A 17440-nucleotide genomic window follows, 5' to 3' on the forward strand; every position below is an offset into this window, starting at 1 on the left:
GAAAAAGATTCCAAATCAATAACCTAACCTAAGATGATCTTGGGTTAGCCATTGAGGAAACCATCAGCCCTTCCCTAGAGTTCTGGAATCCTGACTCAGTCCAGTGGTATGTTCTCAAAGTTATTTAAGGAATACTGTTTTGTCTCCACCATCTATCTTGTCTCCATTTTTCCTCCTTCTTCCTCTGTTGCTTCAGGCAAATGGAGACCAATTGTTTTACCTTGGATGGCTACTTGCAAACTTTTAAGTCCCAGGCACTGTGCAAAAAAACTCAGAGATAGAACAGAAGCACTAAACACAATATTAGGCCAATTAACTGAGATGTCCTGCAAAGCTGTGACTTAAATCTCTGAAGCAAGAAACCAAACCCCATTAGGTGTTTGGATGTACATAAGCAGCCTCAGCAGCTGCTCTTTTTTATTGCTGTTTATAAAATATAAATATCACACAATTTTTGACAATTCTACTTTTTACAGGAATACAACCTGCTGACAGCAGTTACTTATTTCCTGCAGAGCAGAGAGAGCCTTCCCCTAGAGCCTGTGCCCTAAATTCAAACTTCTAGACTCCTAAACTGTGAGAAAATAAATTTTTGTTCGATGAAGTCACCCGTTTGTGGTAATTCTGTTAAAGCAGCACTAAGGGACTAAGAAAACCAAAACCAAACCCACTGCCATCAAGTCAGTTCTAACTCATAGGGACTAAGAGAGGAACCTGATTAAAAAGTGTGGTCAGCAATTGAATGGCCAGCAATTAACAACACTTGGTTCCTTGGTATTCTCCACGTGCAATCAATCTTTCTCCATCTGTGCTTCCTTGCCTCTGTACATTATCTGCTCTTTTTATAGCTTAAAGCACATCCTACACTGATATGTCCTCATTAACATAACAAAGAAAACCTCATTCCAAAATGAAACTACAACTGCAAATATTGTTGTTGTAAAGTGTCTTCGAGATGATTTTCCACTCGTAGCAACCCACATGACAGAATAGAACTGTTCCATAGTGTTTCCTAGGCAGCAATCCCCATAGGAGCAAATCTCTAGGTCTTTACTCTGCTGCAGCTGCTGTGGGTTCAAATCACTAACCTTTCGTTTGATTAGCACCCTTGTACTTAAATGGTGTATCACCAGGCCTCCTTCCACAACTATAGGGGTTAGAATTTGCAACATGTATTTTGGAGGACTAATGCAATCCATAATAGATTCCTTGAGAGCCCTTAGGAGTTGGAGAAACATAGAATTCTACTTGTAATGTTAGACTTTACATGAAGCAAAGAGAAAGACCATTATCTTCTGCTTGATTATTTTTCAAATGATTTTTTATTACTATTTTAAACGGAGATAGACTCATCTTGGCTCTCTAGCACATATCAATGAGAAAACATAAACTACAAGGTTGAAATTTATTTTAGGGGTTATAAAAAAATCCCAACTTATGTGATTCGATAGAGCAATGCGAAATATGGCCTTGGTAATAGAAATGATGCTGGAGATGGCATGATAGAATTTTGCAAGATGAATGCTTCTTCATTACAAATACCTTTTGTCACCAACATAAACAGCGACTATACACATGGACCTCACCAGATGGGATACACAGGAATCAAATCGACTACATCTGTGGAAAGAGACAATGAAAAAGCTCAAAATCATCAGTCAGAACAAGGCCAGAGGCCTACTATGGAATTGACCATCAATTGCTCATATGCTAGTTCCAGCTGAAACTGAAGAAAATTAGAACAAGCCCATAAAAGCCAAAGTATGACCTTGAGTATAACCCACATGAATTTAGAAACCATCTCAAGAATAGATCTGATGCATTGAACACTAAGGACCGAAGACCATGAGTTATGGAATGACATGCCGGACATCACACATGAAGAAAGCAAGAGGTCATTGAAAAGACAGGAACAAAAGAAACCAAAATGAATGTCAGAGGAGACTCAAACTTGCTCTTCAATGCTGAGTAGCTAAAGTGAAAGGAAGAAATGATGAAGTAAAAGAGTTGAATGGAAGATTTCAAATGACAGCTCAGGGAGACAAAGTATTATAATGACATATACAAAGACCTGGAGATGGAAAACCAAAAGGGAAGAACACGCTCTGCACTTCTCAAGCTGAAAGAACAAAAGGAAAAATTCAAGACTCGAGTTGCATTATTGAAGGATTCTGTGGGCAAAATATTAAATGACTCAGGAAACATCAAAAGAAGATGGAAGGAATATACAGAGTCACTATACCAAAAAGAATTGGTCAATGTTCAACCATTTCAGGAGGCATCTTATAAGCAGGAACCAATAGTACTCAAGGAAGAAGTCCAAGCTACACTGAAAAAAAGACATAGGCTCCAGGAATTGACGGAATGTCAATTGGGATGTTTCAGCAAATGGATGCTGCATTGGAAGTAATCACTCATTTATGCCAAGAAATTTGGAAGACAGCTACATGGCCAACTGACTGGAAGACATCCACATTTATGCCTATTCCCAAGAAAGGTTATCCCACCAAATGTGGAAATTATGGAGCAATATCGTTAATATCACATGCAAGTAAAGTTTTGCTGAAGATCATTCAAAAATGGCTGCAGCGGTATATCGACAGAGAACTGCCAGAAATTGAAGCTGCATTTAGAAGCAGACGCAAAACCAGGGGTTTCACTGCTGAAGTCAGACGGATCATGGCTGAAAGCAGAGAATACCAGAAAGAGGTTTACCTGTGTTTTATGAATTATACAAAGGCATATGACTGTGTGGATCGTAATAAATTACGGATAACATTGCTAAGAATGGGAATTCCGGAATGCTTATTGTGCTCATGAGGAAACTGTACATAGATCAAGAAGCAGAACAATGGGATACTGCATGTTTTAAAGTCAGGAAAGCTGTGAATCAGGGTTGTATCCTTTTACCATACCTATTCAATCTGTATGCTGAACAAATAATTGAGAAACTGGACCATATGAAGAAGAACGAGGCATCAGGATTGGAGGAAGACTCATTAACAACATGCATTATGGCAGATGACACGACCTTGCTTGCTGAAAGTGAAAAGGACTTGAAGCACTTACTGAGGAAGATCAAAGACCACAGATTTCAGTATGGATTGCACCGCAACATAAAGAAAACAAAAATCCTCACAACTGGACCAATAAACAACATCATGAGAAACTAAGTAAAGACTGATATTGTCGAGGATTTCATTGCGCTTGGATCCACAATCAACACCCCTGGAACCAGCAGTCAAGAAATCAAAAGACGCATTGCATTTGGCAAATCTACTGTTGAAATCTAGCAAAGATGTCAGCTTAAAGACTAAGGTGTGCCTTACCAAAGCCATGGTGTTTTCTGTCACCTCCGAGGCATGTGAAAACTGAATGATGAATAAGGAAGACCAAAGAAGAATTGATGCCTTTGAATTGTGGTGTTGGTGGAGAATATTGAATATGCCATGGACTGCCAAAAGAACGAACAAATCTGTCTTGGAAGAAATGCGGCCAGAATGCTCCTTAGAAGCAATGATGGTAAAACTATGTCTCACACATTTTGGACATATTGTCAGGAGGAATCAATCCTTGGAGAAGGACATCATGTGTGGTAAAGCAGAGGGTCAGTGAAAAAGAGGAAGACCCTTAATGAGATGAATTCATACAGTGGCTGCAAAGATGGGCTTAAGCATAACAACTATTGCAGGGATGGCACAGGACAGGGCAGTGTTTCCTTCTGTTGTACATAGGTTCGAGTCAGAACTGACTTGACGGCACCTAACAACAGCACAGCATACAGCAAACAAGATTGAAAGAGGATAGTTGAGGTTCTTCTTTGAGAAGGTCATATATTTTTAGTTGATTGATTTAACAAAGTACTAGAGTTTACTTAGAATAAATACTTGACATTCTTGGATTTAGAGTGAATAGACAAAATATGTAACCCAGGACTAGTTTATTTTATGGTAAACTTTGAATTGGATCATTAGCATAGTTGATTCCAGGCTGTGATTTATGGTGGCATGGGAACTCCTGACTATGTGGTCCATGATATGCCATACTAACCAAAGTGAAAAGAATACCTGTTACTTTGCATAATGGGAAGTATTTGGGTGAGCTGGAAGTCATCATTATGGTAAGCAATGCTTTCAGATTTTTCAGGCAACAGTGAAGACAAGATGACACCTAATAGCATGAGTCTACCTGCAGCAGTTATCTTACTTTTATACCAATATCACCCAGCAAGTTCCTGACTTTTGAACAGTGTATATACCCAGTAAAATCTGACTAAATTTGACTTTTTTTCCTTTCTTTCTTCTTCTTCTTTTTTTTTGTTAGCAGTCCTACTAATGGAAGGGAATACAACTGAATTTCTGAAAAATATCTACTAGAAAAGAGTACATTTGTCTCTTATTTTAGAAATAAACATAATATGGTTAAATTGGAAATCAATTGTTATTGTCTATCCATGGATTGAATTGTGTCCTCCAAAACTATGTGTCAACTTGGTTAGGCCATGATTCCTAGTATTGTGTGTTTATCCTCCATTTTGTGATTTTTCTTTGTGTTATAAATCATAATCTCTGCTTGCGGTTAAAGAAGATTAGGGTTGGATGTAACACCATTGTTCAGGTCATGTCCCTGACCCAATGTACAGGGAGTTTCACTGGGGTGTGGCCTGTACCACCTTTTATCTGACAAGAGATAAAAGGAAAGGGAAGCAAGCAGACGCTTGGGGACCTCATACCACCAAGAAAGTAGTGCTGGGAGCACATCGCATTCTTTGGACCTAGGGTTCCTTCGCAGAGAAGCTCCTAGTCCAGGGGAAGATTAATAACAAGAACCTTCCTTTAGGGCCAAAAGAGAGGGAAACTCTTCCCCTTGAACTGAAGGCCTGAATTTGGACTTTTAGCGTACTAGACTATGAGTGAATAAACTTGTGTTTGTTGAAGCCATCCACTTGTGGTATTTCTGTTATAGCAGCACTAGGTGACGAAGACATTGACCATAACTTCAAAAGTGAAATATATAATGAAAGTTCATTATGAAAGTGATGCAATTGAAAAAAGAAATTTGTTTCTGTGGCATGTGACATTTTCAAAAAAATGAATTGAAAAAATGAACTGCTTATACTGCTGTTGTCTAGTATAAGGCAAACATCACCAGGACATGTCATGGACAGTTAGGACACTGACAAATCCCTAAGACTTCATAGAATTTCTAAAAAATACAAATAATATTTCACCCATAAAATTTAACCTAGGGAAAGTGAAGTATCTGTCTTGATTCTAGAATATTCTTCACTATCTCATAACAAATCAAATAGACATAATTATTTCCACTATTCTCTTTTTAAAAAGTGAAAGATACTTTGTGATTTCCCTAGGGCCACTAATCCCAGGTAATCAATTTCCACAGACATTGGAAAAATGGAAGTCACTTAGAAAATTCAGAAGTGGCAAAAAGGCCGGGGTTTCTACCAGGAAATGTGTCGTAAATGGCATAAGAAATTTCACAGTTTCTCTGCCTTTTTTTGTCAGTTCAGTGGAACAAGACACAGACTAAGGAATGATTAGACACTGTATACTCAGAAAGAGCTCCTTAGTGGATTCCAAATATTGAATTATTAATTTAATTCAATATGAATATTTTTATATCCTTTTGCATTTAGAACACAATCTTACTGCTTCCAGGTAAATTAAATGAATCAACTATAGATTAATGCTTAATAAACTCTGATAACATAGTATATTACTGGAAAAATATAGAATATATCATGTAGGGGTCTAGAAGGCACACCTAATAATAGAATTCGGCAATCACTAAGAAAGTATGCCCTAGAATCAGAATATATTTATTTGAAGAAAGCCGTTATCTTTAATTCTTATGTGACTTTGAACGTATTTTTAAACCTTTCTCTCAACATTGGTTGTCTCATCCGTGAAATAGAGAGGATAAAATTGCTTATCTCATGGAAAATTTGTGAACATTAAGTGAGAAAGTATATTGTGAAACCCTAAGTTCAGTATAATCAATTCAAATTTAGTGAGAAAATACTGAATAGTCTATTCATTGACATTAATTGGAAGTATAAAGAAAATTTCAGTTCTACAGACTGTATTTTTTTTTAATTAGAGAAAGATGACAAGACATACACTTTTAAGTTAGTTTTGAAGTTTGTTAAAGGGAGAGGGGCTTGAGAATAGCAACAATTGTGAGGATGGTGCAGAACTGGGCAGTATTTCCTTCTGAGTTGGAAGTGACTCAATGGCATCTAACAGCAATAATAACAAAAGAAAGATTTAGTAGAGACTTGAAATTATGAAGGGAAAGATTTATTAGAAACCTGAATTAATCAAAGCATCTCCTAGATCTAGAATAATCTCTTGAGAAGGATAGGATTCAGAAGATTCTATGTAAAAAAGTGGTTGTGGGTAATATCATTAGTCTCAGCTTGGTGAAAGAAATAAAAAAAGAGCAAAAATAAAAATGATTTGAACATTAGATATCAATGTATGTATTCATACATGCATTGTTTTCTTTCAAACTTGTTTTAGTTGTTTAATTAATAGGATTTATTTGGTAGGAAAGAAAACATCTTTCTTGCATTGTGTCTGTGAAGGCTTATTTTACTTGTTTGTTTCTCCAAGTTTATATGAAAGATTTAAGAGGAAGGTAATGGAGGTACTGAGCACCATCACACTTTTGTTTAAAGGGAGAAGATTAATGTACATGAAGATGCAGCTTCCATAAGAAATGGAGATGGCAATCGTGTGGGAGGAACAGGTAGAAAATGCCTTCTTCTTATTCTGTTCAGATGGAATCTTCAGCATTGTCTTTGAGATAACTGTATAGAAGAAAATCACCAGTATCAAGGTAACAAGAAGTGTCACTAAGGCTAAAATAAAACAGAAGGATTCTATGACCCTGGTATCCGGAAGATTGGTGAAGGACAGGCCCATAGTCACATAGAAAATAATCAGTGGTATTGCCATCACAGAAGTCCAGCTGGACACCCATAATTGCACCTGACAAGATTTCCTGAAATGCAGCCAGCCAAGAGCTAAACACCAGCTTGAATAAGACTCCGCTGCTCATGGTGATTGTATAGAGGGGTTTGCAGTAGGCCACAGAGCAGTCATAAGACACTGCCACTAGTGAGAAGAGCTTCTATGCCCCAAATAAAATCATTAAAATTGACTGGGCTGCACAAGCATTATAGGTAGCTGTTTTGTCTTTGTGGCTATGCTGACCAGGTATGTAGGAGTACAAGTTGATGTCAGGGAAAGCTCTTATAAAGAAAAATTCCACAGAAAAAATACATGGGTGTTTTAATGTGGGAATGAAAGAGAGTCAGGGTGATGATAATCAGGTGTCCTAAAAAAGTAAATACAGTCTCATTTTCAAATATTCTGAACTATTGTCTCACTATCTTTGCACTATCTGTCAAATAGTTTTTTTCTGGCTCCATATGTATCATATGGTTCCTGTATTCTTAGAGGTCTGAGAGCTTCAAAATAGAGTAAGATATTCTCAGAATTAGCTAATTGTTTCATTACGTGACACATTTTCCAAGAAATTTTTACCAACAAAATTGCCGGAAGACAGTAATTCCCATTTACCATTTTCTGTTCTCTTTGCTGATATAAGATATACAGCTTTTTGTCTTTTGTCTTGTAAAGGTGGATGGTAACCTTCACTACGTATAAAATTCACTTTGTACAAAACTAGATACATTACGTATATCTGATAAGTATTAAAACACATCAAATAATTGTTTTCTGACTCTTGTACAAAAATAGAGCTGTGGTTTCCTGATAATGATTACGTTACAAAAGTTTAAGATATTTATACAAGAACACAAAATATGATACAGTTTTATGAATCACAAAATAGTCCTGCTATAATAAACCAAATTGTTGCATGTAAGTATTGAAATTAAGCTTTTATATTCTCTCATTTATATATAATAACTGTGTAGTTTAAATCATAAGTGCCTAATGTGTATAACTGAGATTACTCGTGTAAAGCACATACATTTACCTTCAAAGAACACATGTGTATGGTAAACATGGGTGAATTAGTGTGACATTTCTAATGACTCCTTTAATTTGTTTAAACTTAAAGGCTTTGAGATCTTTCAAAAGCCTATGCATACCCTTCTGCCTTTATTACATTTTTAACCATATATCCAATATATGGGTAGCAAAGAACGATTCCAAGAACTGCTTTCCAATGCTCACAAGAAGGACATATATAAACCTATTTCTATACATCTGACAAAATTTCCCTAAGAAGCTGAGATTCCCAGATAACTATTGTCACTTAAAGGATGTTACCCTGATATTTGAGATTAAAATATATGCATATTTAAAAAAATGTTATTGGCACATGTGCAAATATGTATGTAGTTGAAATGGAGACAAATGAAATGCATTCCCAAGCTCACTTGGCAAGATGGTATGATTTTGCAGAAGTAATATTATTTAGAATGGCCAATATTTTATCTTCTGCATTTACAATAGGTTCAGGGAAATTAATTGAATGAATAAACAAAAGAAAACCAAGAAAACTGATGTTCTCAAGATACTAAGTTCTAAACATTATTCCAAAATATCACATAATAAAGAATAAAACATTTAGGTGACGAAAAAAAACCCCCAAACCAAACCCTTTGCTGTTGAGTCAATTCCGACTCATAGTGACACTAGTGGCTGAAATTAGAGCAGAAGAAGAGATGGGACTTATATCTTTATAATATACTATAACTTCACAAGGAGAAGAAACTTAACAATGGAGTAATAGGGACTGGTAATTTTTAAATACCAACAGACTATACTGGCAACTAACAACAATAGCAGCATGCTGTGAACAAAGGGATTTTTCTCTAATCTTGGGGAAAATTTTAAGAATTCCTGTGGTGTTCTAAGTTGGGGTTGCAGGCTCCATTGTATCACATCATAAAAGATATTAGAATTGTCTTTAAGGCTTTACATAGCTCCACTGACTGAAAACATAGGAAACTATCATAATCAGAATCACTACCATTTATTCATCCAGTAATTCTCTTTTAGATGCTTATTATGTGTTGGGCTCAACCTTAGGCTCTGGAAATACAGGATGATAAAGACAGCTGTTTACGTAGTTTTCCCAGCTTATGGATGAGTGTTAAAAGGCCGCATCATTTGTGAAATCTCAACCCCCTTTCCCATTTCCAGTGCAAACAATTTCCCCACACATGTCATCTTGTTACTCACAGCTTTGATCTGAGAAGATATGTTATATTCCCTTAACAGTAGTTATTTTGAGACATATTTAAACTAAAAAAAAAAAAAAAAAATTAGCTGCTATTAAATTCAAGAGATCTATTAGACTCATAAATAGTTCAGGTCAAACAGAAATAGGGATTTTTTAATGTTCACAAGATTCTAGACACTTCCTGAAAAAAGCTTTTAAGATCATGTTTAGTGCTTCTTTATGAGATATAAAGTTTAAAAGAAAGTTGAAACCTAAACTTATTCAGGGTATATGATTAAGCAATATAGAGATATATTGAAGGAAGAAGCTGCTAACCATAACAACTATTTTAAGTTCAAAATATATTAATTATCAATGACCAAAGTCAAGAATTTGAGTAATATGTCATAGAAACGATTATGGTTTAATAAAAATATTGCTATAACACTATATGATGGCTATATCTAAGCCAAAATATTGTCTTTTATTGTACAATTAGGAAATGTGTTACTAGTGAAATACAAGTGGAAATATTGCTTTAACATATATTTAAAATATAATTTAATTGTATTTATAAATTATAATTAAGAGAAGAAAAAAATTGAGGTGTAGGGTGATTAATTTTAGTCAACAACTTAATACAGCCCTTTGCCCTGAATTTTTCAGTATGTCTTTTGTGGGTACACTGTGTCCCATCTCAAGAAGCATATATATTCGTATACAGAATAGAGAGCTCAGAAATAAACCCATACATATAGGGTTTATTGATTACTGACACATGTGCAAAGGAATATCTCTGCATATATTTAGGTCTTTAATTTCTGCCAGTGCTGTTTTGCAGGTTTTAGTGTAAAGATCTTGACCAAATTCGCCAGATACATACCTCAGCATTTCATATTTTTATGCTCTTGTGAATGCTACCTTTGCATTCTAAACTTCAATTACTGATTGGCTGATTTTTGTATACTGATCTTGTGTTTTTGCAAACTTGTGAATAGCATTTATTATTTCTGGTACCTTTTTAAAAATATTCTATAGGATTTTCTTGATGTATATATACATTTTTTAAAATTTTAGAACAGTTTAAGACTTCTGAAAAAATTACGATGATAACACAGAAAATCCCATATACTCCACATACAGCTTCCTCTACTCTTGGCATGTTATAATGGTATAGCACATTTGTCGCAATCAGTGGTAATACATTATTATCAACTAAAGCCCATACCTTATTCAGATTTTCTTAGGTTTTACTTAATATCCTTTTACTCTTCCAGGACCCCTTTCAAGATTGTACATTACATTGAGTCATCCTGTCTCCTTAGGCATCTTTTGACTCTGACAGTTTCTTAGACTTTCCTTGTTTTTGATGACCTTGACCATTTTGAGGGCAATGGCCAAGTGTTGTAGGATGTTCCTCAGCTGGGACTTGTCTGATGCTTTTCTCACGATCAGACTTAAGTTATGGTTTTTGGGTGGACAACGGCAAGGGCCAATTTTCATTTTCATTACATAACATCTACGGCAAATACTATTAGCACGAGTTATCATAGCTGATGTTGACTTTGATTGCCTGGCCAAGGTAGTGTGTTTCACTTTTTGCTCGGTAAAATTACCTTTTTTTTCTCTCTCTCCATTCCATATGGACTCTTTGGAAGGAAGCTAATACACATAACCCACACTTAGGGAATGGGAGTTAGACTTCACTTCCCAGAGGACAGAGTATCTACACAAATTATTTAGAATACTTCTGCCTAGGAGATTTGCCTATTCTTCCTCACATATATTTTCCATAAAGTTGTTCAAAAATTTACTTGTTATCCTTCCATTATTTGTAGCATACCAATGATAGTCCCAGTTGCATTGCTGATGTTGCTAATTTGTGTTTTCTCTCTATCTGTCCTGATCAGTCTGGCCAGAATCTCATCAATTTTAATGATCTTTAGGAGCCAAATTTTGGTTTAATTAATACTTTGTTATCTATTCTTCTGTTTTCTATTTCATCAAGTTCCACACTGTTGAAGAGAAACAACTTTCACAAAGGCTTTGTAACAAAGAGATTTTCACTGTGACAAATCAGAAAACAGAATGGGAAATTGGCTCCATGCACTTAGGCTGGCCCTGGAAAAAAAATTTAGGGTCTCGACAGTGTACCAGAAATTTTGAGAACGTACTGAAATATAAAAATCATATGGGTTTCAATTGCCAGAATAATCAAACAAGAGGAAATTGCATCTTGGGCTACCAAAAGGAAGCCAAGGTTTTTTCAGGGGCACTTCTGATAACTCCATGCTCAGCATTGTTAAATTCAAGACTGGAATAGAATAAAGAGCGATAACCAGTGTACTCATTAAAGGTGTTTCCTGGTGAGCGCATTGAGGTTTGATGGAAATATCAAAGCCATACGTGAAGTAACTTTGGAATTTACACCAAAAAAGCATTAAGCCAGATACTTTACAATATTAAAGGATGCAATTCACAATGACGATATGACATCTACTTACCTAATACAGTATGTTAACATATAAAGCAAACATTATAGAGGTATAGATACATAGAGACACAGTAAAGACAGGGGACTTTATCCCACAGAAGAATTTATGCTAGTACTCCTCCCTTATACACCAAGAAAATAAATAAATACATAAATAAAACTTTATAGAATTGTATGATGATTATTTTTATTTAGATTTGATTGTGGTCCAGAGGAATAGTTCATTGATGATTGTTTACAGGTAAATTCTGGCATCCTTCTTAAATGTCATCCTCAAGTACAGGACAAAAAAAATCACTCCCATGCAGAAAATTTTCAGGTGCTTGTAAATGTAAAATGATAGTTGAACCAGAGAAATAAAACTTAGAAAGATAGAGAACAAAACCTGAAAGAAAGGGAAGTTGAATTCAATAGTGGATGAGAAACAGAACAATGTTAATATTGCATTAGGTATAAAGTCCAATTTAAAGTTGAGGCTTTGAATTTCCTCATGATTGAAATTTATTTGTGAAGCATCTTTTGATACATTTTTAAAGGCCTGTTTTACCTGTTGGTTCCTTAGGGAGTAAATGAAAGGATTCAGCATTGGGGCAACGGAGGTATTGAGCACTGCTATGCCCTTGGTAAAAGCCACCCCTTCTTTTGCTGAGGTTTTGACATACATGAAAATGCAACTTCCATACGAAATGGAGACAACAATCATGTGTGAGGAACAAGTGGAAAAAGCCTTTTTTCTTTGCTCAGCAGAGGGGATTCTCAGAATTGTCCTAAAGATTAAAGCATAGGAAAGAATCACGAATGTTAAGGTGACCACAAGAGTGACCACTGCCAGGAGAAATCCCAAGAGCTCTAGGAATGCTGTGTCTGTGCAGGAAATCAGCAGCATAGGAGAAGAGTCACAGGTGAAGTGGTCAGTGATGTTGGAGTCACAGAAATCCAGTTGAAGTTCCAAGATTACAGGTGGAAAGATAATAAGAAATCCAGCCAGCCAAGAGCTTATCACTAGCTGGATGCAGACTCTGCTGTTCATTATTGCTGTGTAATGCAATGGCTTACAGATGGCCACATAACGATCATACGACATAACAGTTAAAAGGAAAAATTCTGTTGCACCAAAGAGTATGAAGAAAAACACCTGCGCCATACAAGAATTATAGGAGATGGTCATGTTCCCTGTTATAATGCTAACCAGAAATCTAGGAATACGAACTGTTGTGAATGAGATTTCTAAGAAAGAGAAATTCCTAAGGAAGAAATACATGGGAGTTTTGAGACAGGGGTCTATCATAGTAAGGGTAATAATTGCCAGGTTTCCAGTTATACTCAGTATATATGTGAAAAACAGAAAATGAAAAATTAAAATGTTTAGCTCCGGGTCGTCTGTTAATCCTAGGAGAATGAATTCTTTCACAGATGACCGATTTTTCATTTTTTGTTGCTGACTTCTGTTAGGTCTATAAATGAATACAAGAAACAATATTGAGTGAGCTTAGGGTTATCTTTTTATCACATCTGTTCAGTAAAAAACATATAAGACGTATAAGATAATAAATTAATACCGAATTTTAATGAATTCTGAAAAAAATTACGAACCAGAATGAAGAGAATCTATGTCTTCTGTATAGCTCACTAGACATGTAATCTTTTGTGAATTATTGATAGGCCTAATATACACATGTATATAAGAATAATAAATATGCTTATCAAAGGGAATTTACTAACTTTTAAAAATTTAATTACATTTGTGGGAGAACTATAAAATGTAAAATATTGCTTTTATTTTTATTAAAATGCTTTTACCAATGACTCCATGTTCTAACTACTTCTTTGAAAATGTGATTTTTAAAAAAATGTTTTCTACTTTTTTGTTAAATTGTTTAATGTCATTCTATATTCAGAATTAATAACTTAACAAAACAATAAGAATTTTTAAAAGGAATATTTTTGTTATTCTAAACAAACCCAGAATTTAAAGTTTTTTTCTTTCTCAACAAACTATTAATTTTTTACTTTCTTAGAAGAGATTCTGACAGCTAAAGTTAAATGAACTAAGGTATACCCTGATCAGAAAATACAAAAAAAAAAAAAATGAATTGAGAAATGGAGAATATACTTACAATAATGTAATCCCATACGGTAGCGATTTGACTGACCAAACGAAAATGCTCTGTTAATTTACTGAAATTGAGAGTTGAGTGTGATGCTTTACATCTGGAGCTTCATAGGCTTCCCAATTTGTTACTGACTGGTTTTCTTACCCAATAACACACATATGATATGCAGGTGGACTATGACAAGATAATCCTGGTTACAAACAGTGAGATGGGGAATAATGTGGGAATACATCCAATAGAAAACCTGATCCTGGTGAGGGAGACACCCAGACAGAAAGATGACATAGTCCCAGTAGCCAATAGAAGGTACTATGTCCAGACCAGAAGCCGAGTATCCAAGAGATTTTGTAACTTGACATCCAGGAAAGGGTTGGTAACATGGCAAAAACCTGATTGTCCCAAATCAGTGGTAAAAGCTCTGAGGGAAGTCTAACAAGTAGTCCATCCATCTTAAGTAAAAGACTGAAACTCAGGTTAGACTTGCCAAGGTTTCCACTGAGTCACAATGTTTTTGGTACTAATTTAGTGTTTAGGAATAAAGCTGGAGGTACTTGAAAAGAAAGAGCGCAGATGTAAAATGTGCCCTTGCCTTAAGTTTGCAACTTGTTACAGAGCAAGAATTCAGAAAGAAAAATACAGCTTTCATGGAACGTGAGTAGGATTCCAAAAAAAAAAAAAAAGTTAAATGTTAGAACCTTGTTACAGGCTCAGGAAAATAGTTATGATTGAATAAGCAAATAGAGGTGAAAGAGTTATGTACTTTGCTGATTTATTAAATGAAATATTTTAGTGCATAAAGAAGACAGGGCTCAATCCATGAATGAGAACCAAGAAACAGTAGCTGTAGGGAAAAGGTGAGTGGCATGGCCAATGAATGAGAACTGGTGAGAAACAAAAAACCTGGAAATGTAAAGAACTAGCCTAAGTTGTACAATCTAACACTAGACATTTACTATCTCTTGTTTCCCCAAATTTCCATAAAAATGGAAATATCCTAAATCCTGGATGTTAAAAAAAAATGTACTTAATGTAATATCTTACTTGGCTCTAAGTAATTCGTGTGCAAGAAAGATGATTTTAAAATGTTCTTTCTTTCTTTACCTTCCAAACAAAGAAGGTGATTTTCTAAATATTCTTTTTAACACAAACAGAATGGTTTTATCTGTTTTTCTCAAAAAAGTCACAGGGGATTCTTGCAATAAAACAGAAATAAAGTGTCCCTGGGGAGAGACGATGCTGATGAGGGTACCCTTAGGTTAAGCTGAACAATTTTAATTAGATAAGCTTTGAAAGTGATATTTTTAAACATTATACCTCAGAAAAGTGTATAATTTAAAAAAAATGAGGTAATAACAGACTTAGATTATTTTGACTTTCATATAGTCAATATTATTTTAACTAGAAATGTCATTCTAGATGATTTAATTACATGAAAACAAGAAATAGTAAATAACAGGGTAGAGGGACACAAGTATAGAAAAGGTGTTATTCAAATGTCTTATTTGTTAATAAACATACTGAGCAGCTATTCTAGGCAACCCCCACGCATTGGTCAGTTTATCATACTTTGGTGGCTTTCACATTGCTATGATGTTGGAAGCTATGCCACCAGTATTCAAACACAAGTAGGGTCACCCATGGCAGACAGGTTCCAGCTGAAGTTACAGTCTAAGACAGACTAGGAAGAAGGACCCAGTACTTCATTTCTGAAAAGAATTAGCCAGTGAAAACCTTATGAATAGCATCGGAACATTGTCTGACATAGTGCCAGAAGATGAGCTCTTCAGATTGCAAGGCACTCAAAATGCAACTGGGGAAGAGCTGCCTCCTTGAAGTAGAATCAGCCTTAATGACATGGATGCAGTAAGGCATTTTGAACCTTCATTTGCTGATGAGGCATGACTCAAAATGAGAAGAAACAGCTGCAAACATCCATTAATAATAGGAATGTGGAATGCGTGAAGTATGAATTTAGGAAAATTGGAAATAGTTAAAAATGAAATGGAATGCATAAACATCAATGTCCTAGGCGTTAGTGAGCTGAAATGGACTGGTATTGGCCATTTTTGAATTGGACAGTCATATGGCTGACTATGCCAAAAATAACAAATTGAAGAGGAATGGCATTCCATTTATTGTCAAAAAGAACATTTCAAGAGCTATCCTGAAGTACAGTGCTGTCAGTGATATGATAATATCCATACACCTACAAAGACCAGTTAATATGACTATTATTCAAATTTAAGCATCAATCACTAAGGGCAAATATGAAGAAACTGAAGATTGTTACCAACTTTTACAGTCTGACATTGATCCAACATGCAAGCAGGATGCATTGATAGTTACTGGTGATTGGAATGTGAAAATTGGAAACAAAGAAGAAGGATAGATAATTGGAAAATACAGCCTTGGTGATAGAAATGATGTGTGAGATCACATGACAGAATTTTGCAAGACCAATGACTTCTCCACTGCAATAATCTTTCTTTAATAACATAAATGGTGACGGGGACCTCGCTGGATAAAACACACAGGAATCAAATCGACTACACCTGTGGTAAAAGACAATGGAAAAGCTCAATCTCATCAGTCAGAACAAGGTCAGGGGCTGACTGTGGAACAGTCCATCAATTGCTCATATGCAAGTTCAACTTGAATCTGAAAAAAAATTAAAACAAGTCCACCAGAGCCAAAGCACAACCTTCAGTATATCTCATCTGAATTTAGAGACCATCTTAAGAGTGGATTTGACCCATTGAACACTAATGACCGAAGAGCAGATGAGTTGTGGAATGACATCAGAGACATCATGCATGAAGAAAGCAAGAGGTCATTAAAAAGGCAGGAAAGAAAGAAAAGGCCAAAATAGATGTCAGAAGAGACTGTGAAACTTGTTCTTGAACATCAGAGCTAAAGCAAACAGAAGAAATGCTGAAGTAAAAGAACTGAACAGAAGATTTCAAAGGGTGACTCAAGAAGATGAAGTAAAGTATTATAATGACATGTGCAAAGACCTGGAGTTAGAAAACCAGTAGTGAATAACATACTTAGCATTTCCCAAGCTGGAAGAACTGAAGAAAAAATTCAAGCCTTGAGTTGCAATAGTGAAGGATTCTATGGGCTAAATACTGAACAACACCAGAAGCATCAAAAGAAGATACAAGGATTACACAGAGTTACAGTACCAAAAAGAATTAGTCGACATTCAGTCATTTCAGGAGGTAGCCTGTGATCAATAACTGATGGTACTGAAGGAAGCAGACCAAGCTACACTGAAGACATTGGCAACAAACAAGGTTCCAGGAATTGATGGAATAACAATTGAGATGTTTCAACAGAGAGATGCAGTGCTGAAAGTGCTCACTCATCTATGCCAAGAAATTTGGAAGCCGGCTACCTGGCCAAACACCTGGAAGAGATCCATATTTATGCCTACTCCCAAGAAAGGTGATCCAACCAAATGTAGAAATTATCGAACAATATCATACACAAGTAAAATTTTGCTAAAGGTCATTCAAAGCGGCTGCAGCAGTACATAGGCAGGGAACTGCCAGAAGTTCAAGCTGGATTCAGAAGAGGACGTGGAACAAGGATTATCATTGCTGATGTC

The 17440-nt window shown here is 35.6% G+C and overlaps 1 pseudogene; it reads right to left on the bottom strand.

The window, feature by feature from the left end:
- Nucleotides 1-12204: 12204 nt before the first annotated feature.
- LOC126076360 (olfactory receptor 6C76-like) lies at nt 12205-13145 on the bottom strand (annotated as a pseudogene).
- Nucleotides 13146-17440: the final 4295 nt, after the last annotated feature.

This window comes from Elephas maximus, chromosome 4 (assembly GCF_024166365.1).
Source record: "Elephas maximus indicus isolate mEleMax1 chromosome 4, mEleMax1 primary haplotype, whole genome shotgun sequence".
NCBI classification, from domain to species: domain Eukaryota; kingdom Metazoa; phylum Chordata; class Mammalia; order Proboscidea; family Elephantidae; genus Elephas; species Elephas maximus.